Source organism: Musa acuminata, unplaced genomic scaffold (assembly GCF_036884655.1).
Source record: "Musa acuminata AAA Group cultivar baxijiao unplaced genomic scaffold, Cavendish_Baxijiao_AAA HiC_scaffold_479, whole genome shotgun sequence".
Taxonomy (NCBI): domain Eukaryota; kingdom Viridiplantae; phylum Streptophyta; class Magnoliopsida; order Zingiberales; family Musaceae; genus Musa; species Musa acuminata.
The window spans coordinates 222,501-230,000 of record NW_027020724.1 but is presented as its reverse complement, the minus strand read 5'-3'; positions in this window follow the sequence as shown (position 1 = coordinate 230,000).

The following is a 7,500-nucleotide window of genomic DNA, read 5'->3' as shown; positions in this document are numbered from 1 at the left end:
AAAAATGGCCAGTTTTGGCCCGTTTTTGGGCCGTTTTGGCCAGTTTTTGGCCTGTTCTTGCATTGCGCGGTGACCGTCGAGAGCGGAGCAAAACGTCAGCCATCTCAGCACCCTGGAACCCCCCGGGTGGCACAGGGCTGGATGGGGCTTTCGTATAGCAGGGACGGTGCTGCCTCTCGCTTCGCTCGCTGTTCGCCGCTCGCCGCTCGCTCGCGCAGCCAAAAATGGCCAGTTTTGGCCCGTTTTTGGGCTGTTTTGGCCAGTTTTTGGCCTGTTCTTGCGTGGTGCGGTGACCGTCGTGAGCGGAGCAAAACGTCAGCCATCTCAGCACCCTGGAACCCCCCGGGTGGCACAGGGCTGGATGGGGCTTTCGTATAGCAGGGACGGTGCTGCCTCTCGCTTCGCTCGCTGTTCGCCGCTCGCCGCTCGCTCGCGCAGCCAAAAATGGCCAGTTTTGGCCCGTTTTTGGGCTGTTTTGGCCTGTTTTTGGGCTGTTCTTGTGTGGCGCGGTGACCGTCGTGAGCGGAGCAAAATGTCAGCCATCTCAGCACCCTGGAACCCCCCGGGTTGTCACGACCTTAGCTGGAATTGCCTAAGGCGTGCGGCACCCTTGCGGCCAAAGACGCGAACTTAGCTTGCGTTGCCTAAGTCGCGAGTCACCCGTGCGGCAAAGACGCGAACTTAGCTTTGCCTTGCCTAAGTCGCTCTTCGCCCTTGCGATCTTGCTCCGCAAGGATCAGCCCACTTTGTAACCTCTCGCAGGTCCCGAAGGACCTGTAAAAGAGAAAGAGAGTTAGATCGAAAGAACGAGCAACGGACACGTCCCGAAGTCTCGCGAAAAGGAAAGCTTTACAAGCAATTCGTCGAACACCTTGTGTGCACAAGAGAAAAGAGGGAGAGGGGGAAAAACAAGGCTTTCAAGGATGAACGAACAGCTGCAAGCCCACAAACAGCCGCTCACCTGGTCCCGGACGCAACACCAAGTTCCCGTAAAGGTCACGTACGAACTTGCGAAAGAGTGTTCAACGCCCGGTATATAACCGAAGCCCCATCCAGCCATGTGCCACCCGGGGGGTTCCTGGGTGCTGAGATGGCTGACGTTTTGGTGAGCGGAGGCAGCACTCCGCTCACCTCCCGCGGCACGCGAAAACGAAGCCGTTTTGGGCTGTTTTGGGGCTGTTTTGCTCGGTTCGGTGAGCGGTCGCTTTGCAACGCTGCAGCTTGTTCGAACTTACATATTTACAAGCAAAATGACCCAAAACCATGAGAAAACATGCTGTTGGGCAGCTGTACATGCGGGTGTGAGCGACGAACGGTTCGTTGAACGGAGTTGTTGCGGGTGCGCGACGACCGTTCGTGACATTCTCCCCCACTTAAACTGTCGACGCCCTCGTCGACGCTTGTTGGTAGGTGTTGATGACTTCTTCTTCATGTCGCAGGGCGTCTTCAGGCTCCCAACTGGCTTCAGTTCGGGGAAGCTTTCGCCACTTCACCAAGTACTCTGTCTGTTCCGCTCCGTTGGGTAGCTTTATCTTGCGATCCGCCAGAATGGTTTCCACTCGCTTCTCGTAGGAGGCTGTGATGGGAGGTAGCCGAGTTGGAACACTTCGAGAAGCGTCTTGCGGATCTGAATGGTAGGCCTTCAGGTTGCTGGCGTGAAGAACGTTGTGAATTTTGAACCACGCCGGCAGCTGCAACTTGTAAGAAACATTGCCTACCCTGCTGATAATTGGGAAGGGCCCTTCATACTTACGCACCAATCCTTTGTGGACTCTTTTCCTGAAGAATTGGAGTGATGCTGGTTGGAGCTTTACCAACACCAAATCGCCAACTTTGAACTCCTGTGGTCGCCTTCCCAAATCTGCCCACTTCTTCATCCGTTTTGCCGCCTTCTCCAAGTAAGCCCGCGCAATATCGGCATTTCGATGCCACTCCTTTGCGAAATGGTAGGCTGATGGACTACTCCCAGTATACCCAATAGCCATAGTGTGCGGAGTCGACGGTTGTTGTCCTGTGATAATTTCGAAGGGGCTCTTGTTGGATGCAGAGCTCCGCTGCAAGTTGTAGGAGAATTGGGCGATGTCCAACAGCTTCACCCAATCTCGTTGATTGGCACTCACGTAGTGCCGGAGATACTGCTCTAAGAGCGAATTTATTCTTTCAGTCTGACCATCCGTCTGGGGGTGGAGGCTTGTAGAGAAGTATAACTTTGATCCCAACAATTTGAATAGCTCGGTCCAGAACCGTCCCAGAAACCGAGCGTCTCGATCACTAATGATATTGTGTGGGACTCCCCAATACTTCACTACACCCTTCATCATCAGTCTGGCCGCCTCTTCAGCTGAACAGTGTAGGGGAGCAGCAATGAAAGTTGCATACTTTGAAAACCGATCGACCACTACAAGTATCGATCCAAGTCCCCCTACAGGTGGCAAGCTTGATATGAAGTCTAAGGAAATGCTCTCCCAAGGCCTTTCTGGTACGGGCAACGGCTCCAAAAGTCCCACCGGCTTCCGCTGCTCCACCTTGTCTTGTTGGCAAGTAAGGCATGTTCGAACATACTCCTCCACATCAATCCCCATTTTTGGCCAGTAGAAGGCCCTCTCCACGAGAGCCAACGTTCTGTGAATGCCGGGGTGTCCAGCCCAAAGGGAATCGTGACACTCTTTCAAGAGTTCACGCCTTAGATTGTCCACTCGGGGAACATAAACCCTATTCCCTTTTGTGTAAACAAGTCCCTCCTGGACCCAAAATCGTCGTGCCTTGCCTTCTTTGATGAGCTGCATCAGGATAACTGCCTGGGGATCACTATACAGTCCATCTCTGATTCGGGAAAGGAAGGTTGAGTGTAACTGACTTGCTTGGCCTCTGCCCTCCAGTTGTGCAGCATTCACGCACTCCACCTTCCGACTCAGCGCATCGGCCACGACATTCGCCTTCCCGGGCTTATATTCCATTGCCATATCAAATTCAGCCAGGAAGTCCTGCCACCGTGCTTGCTTTGGGGAGAGCTTCTTCTGAGTTTGGAAATAACTCAGGGCGATGTTGTCTGTCCTCAGCACAAATCGCGACCCGAGGAGGTAGTGTCGCCAAACTCGTAGGCAGTGGATCACCGCTGTCATCTCCTTCTCATGCACTGGATACCGCCTCTCGGTCTCGTTGAGTTTGCGGCTCTCGTAGGCCACCGGATGACCTTCTTGCATGAGTACTCCACCAATAGCAAAGTCCGAAGCATCTGTATGGACTTCAAAGGGCTCTCCATAGTTTGGCAATTTGAGCACTGGTTCTTCCAAAACAGCAGCCTTTAGATCTTGGAATGCTATCTCACATCTGTCAGACCACTTCCAAGGCTGCTCCTTCTTCAGCAACTCCGTCAGTGGAGTTGCCCGCTTCGAATATCCCGCGATGAAGCGTCGGTAGTAGTTGACGAAACCAAGGAAGGATCTCAACTCTGGCACCTTCTTTGGAGTTCGCCATTCCGCAACTGCTTGCACCTTCGACTTGTCCATCCGGATGGAGCCATCACCGATTCGGTGCCCCAAGAACAGGATTTCAGTTTGAGCAAAGTAGCATTTCTCCCTTTTTACGAACAAAGTGTTCTCCCTGAGAACCTTGAAAATCGTCCGAAGGTGCTTGACGTGCTCCTCGAGCGTTTGGCTGTAAACGACGATGTCGTCCAAGTAGACGACCACGAACTTATCCAAATACTCCTTGAATAGCTGGTTCATGAGAGTACAGAATGTTGCCGGAGCGTTGGTTAAGCCGAAAGGCATCACCAAGAACTCAAACGCTCCATATCTGGTCACACATGTAGTCTTTGCTTCATCGCCTTCAGCAATGCGCACCTGCCAATACCCCGACCGAAGGTCGAGTTTTGAGAAATACTTTGCCTTGCCCAATTGGTCGAACAAGTCCGCGATGAGCGGGATGGGATACTTGTTCTTCACTGTTACTTTGTTGAGGGCTCGGTAGTCGACGCATAATCGGAGACTCCCATCTTGTTTCTTCTGAAAGAGAACTGGAGCTCCGAAAGGTGCTTTTGAGCTGCGGATGAGACCACCGCTTAGCAGTTCACCTAACTGCTTTCTGAGTTCTGCCAACTCTGGCGGGGGCATGCGATAGGGTGGTCTCGCTGGAGGCTTCACTCCTGGCTCCAGCTCAATACTGTGATCCACGCCTCTGCGTGGCGGAAGAGTCTTCGGCAACTCAGGTGGCATAACGTCTTTGAACTCCTTCAGGACGTTGGCCACCACAGCAGGTTCTTGAATGGCTTCTTCATTGAGTGGCTCTAGCTTCATAGCAGCCACGAATGTTAGTTCGCCCTTTCGCACCCCTTTCTTCAATTGTAATGCCGAAATATGTTGGGGCTCCTTGGTTCCTCTCCGAGAGACGGGCACCACACAGGGGTCATCGCCTCCCATCATACATAGGGAATTCAAGAATGGCATCGGCACCAACTTCGCCGCGTGCATAAACTCCATTCCAAGAATCACTTGGAAGTCGTCTAGTGGCACGGCCATCATGTTGGTGGTTCCGCTCCAAGTCCCGATTCTGATGGGAACTCCCTTTGCCAATCCGGAGATTCGCCTGGCCTCCAAGTTCACTGCTTTCATTCGGCTTGGGCTCTTCTCCAATGTCAATCCAAGTCGCTGTGCTTCACGATCGGCTATGAAGTTGTGGGTAGCGCCCGTGTCCACCATTGCACGGGTCGTTTGGCCATTCAGCTTGATGTCCACATACATCAGTTCACTACTTCCTGCTTTTTGTGCCTTCGTCTTCGTGTTCTCCCCCACTTGACCCCGCATAGCGTTCAACAAACGCATTGCTCCCATTCGGGGTCCTTGCGACTCTTCATCGTCGCTGCTGGATTCAGAACTGCTTGAGCTAAGGGCAACAGCTTTGCCCTTGTCCGATCGGGGAGGGTGGATGGAAGCTGTCAAAGCGTTGAGTGCCTGCTTCTGTGAGCACTCCCTTACCATGTGCGGTCCTCCGCACAAGAAGCATCCTCCAGGTTTTGAGGCCTTGCCTTTTGGATTCGGCCCTTTGTGGGAGCTCTTCTTCTTCTGTTCGCCCCCGAGCTCCTTCCCTCGAGAATGTTTTTGAGGGCGATTGCTTGAAGATTGTTTCCTTCTCGCTGGGTCTTCGGAGGAAACGAAGTCGGTGAGCCTTTCTGCAGCTGCAATTGCCCCGACCACGTCGGTAACATTCCTTCGATTCAGCTCTTGCTGAGCCCATGGTTTCAAACCATCAAGGAAACTGAACAACTTGTCCTTCTCGGACATGTCCTGTATGTCCAGCATCAGTGCAGAAAACTGCTTTACATAGTCTCGGATGGTGGTACTTTGGCGGAGTTGTCTCAACTTCCTTCTTGCGACGAACTCTGTGTTCTCCGGTAGGAACTGAGTTCTCAACTCCCGCTTCAAGTCTTCCCATGTGTCGACTCGACACCGACCTTGTTGGATCTCCTCCCAACGAGTTCGCCACCAAAGTTTCGCATCTCCATTCAGATACATTGTTGCTATAGAAACTTTGGTATCTTCAGAATCGGGCCTCGTAGCTCGGAAGTATTGTTCCATGTCGAACAGAAAGTTCTCGAGCTCCTTGGCATCTCTGGCCCCTCCGTATCCATGGGGCTCAGGTGCCCTCAAGTTTTGTGGCGGTGCAACGCGGGTGTTGCCTCCTCCCGCATTTAGCGTTCTTGTGAGCATAGCCACCTTTGCCGTGAGTTCCGCGACAACGTCTTGTAAGTGCAGCACGGAGTCCTTGGTGTCATCGGACAGTCGGTCGACTAGGGCCTCGACCTTGTCGATCCTGGACTCCGCTTCCTCTTGCGAGCTCTCTACCCCAACAAGTCTTTGTTGGCCATGGTAGAGTTCCTCCATGCTCGCTTCAAGAACATCCAGGCGGGTTTCCGCCGTCGTGAGTCTCTCCTTATGACTCTTTTTCCCAGTTAGCGCACCAGATTGCGCTTCCTCCGCTCGCGGAGAGTTGCCAACTTCTCGCTCATCCTGTTCGCTGCCGCGATCCTCATGAGCGGCTCCAACAGCATGAGAGCGAGTGTGCACATGCAGCCCACCTGCGGCTGCTTGGGGCAAGGGTCCGGCCTGCCCCGTCTTGCTTGATTCGCCACGATGCTTTGCCATGGCGAAGTTGCGAAGTTCGTTCGCTGTTCGATCGAAGAGCTTGCCCGCTCTGATACCACAATGTCACGACCTTAGCTGGAATTGCCTAAGGCGTGCGGCACCCTTGCGGCCAAAGACGCGAACTTAGCTTGCGTTGCCTAAGTCGCGAGTCACCCGTGCGGCAAAGACGCGAACTTAGCTTTGCCTTGCCTAAGTCGCTCTTCGCCCTTGCGATCTTGCTCCGCAAGGATCAGCCCACTTTGTAACCTCTCGCAGGTCCCGAAGGACCTGTAAAAGAGAAAGAGAGTTAGATCGAAAGAACGAGCAACGGACACGTCCCGAAGTCTCGCGAAAAGGAAAGCTTTACAAGCAATTCGTCGAACACCTTGTGTGCACAAGAGAAAAGAGGGAGAGGGGGAAAAACAAGGCTTTCAAGGATGAACGAACAGCTGCAAGCCCACAAACAGCCGCTCACCTGGTCCCGGACGCAACACCAAGTTCCCGTAAAGGTCACGTACGAACTTGCGAAAGAGTGTTCAACGCCCGGTATATAACCGAAGCCCCATCCAGCCATGTGCCACCCGGGGGGTTCCTGGGTGCTGAGATGGCTGACGTTTTGGTGAGCGGAGGCAGCACTCCGCTCACCTCCCGCGGCACGCGAAAACGAAGCCGTTTTGGGCTGTTTTGGGGCTGTTTTGCTCGGTTCGGTGAGCGGTCGCTTTGCAACGCTGCAGCTTGTTCGAACTTACATATTTACAAGCAAAATGACCCAAAACCATGAGAAAACATGCTGTTGGGCAGCTGTACATGCGGGTGTGAGCGACGAACGGTTCGTTGAACGGAGTTGTTGCGGGTGCGCGACGACCGTTCGTGACAGGGTGGCACAGGGCTGGATGGGGCTTTCGTATAGCAGGGACGGTGCTGCCTCGCGCTTCGCTCGCTGTTCGCCGCTCTCCGCTCGCTCGCGCAGCAAAAAATGGCCAGTTTTGGCCCGTTTTTGGGCTGTTTTGGCCAGTTTTTGGCCTGTTCTTGCGTGCCGCGGCGACCGTCGTGAGCGGAGCAAAACGTCAGCCATCTCAGCACCCTGGAACCCCCCGGGTGGCACAGGGCTGGATGGGGCTTTCGTATAGCAGGGACGGTGCTGCCTCTCGCTTCGCTCGCTGTCCGCCGCTCGCTGCTCGCTCGCGCAGCCAAAAATGGCCAGTTTTGGCCCGTTTTTGGGCTGTTTTGGCCTGTTTTTGGGCTGTTCTTGTGTGCCGCGGCGACCGTCGTGAGCGGAGCAAAATGTCAGCCATCTCAGCACCCTGGAACCCCCCGGGTGGCACAGGGCTGGATGGGGCTTTCGTATAGCAGGGACGGTGCTGCCTCTCGCTTCGCT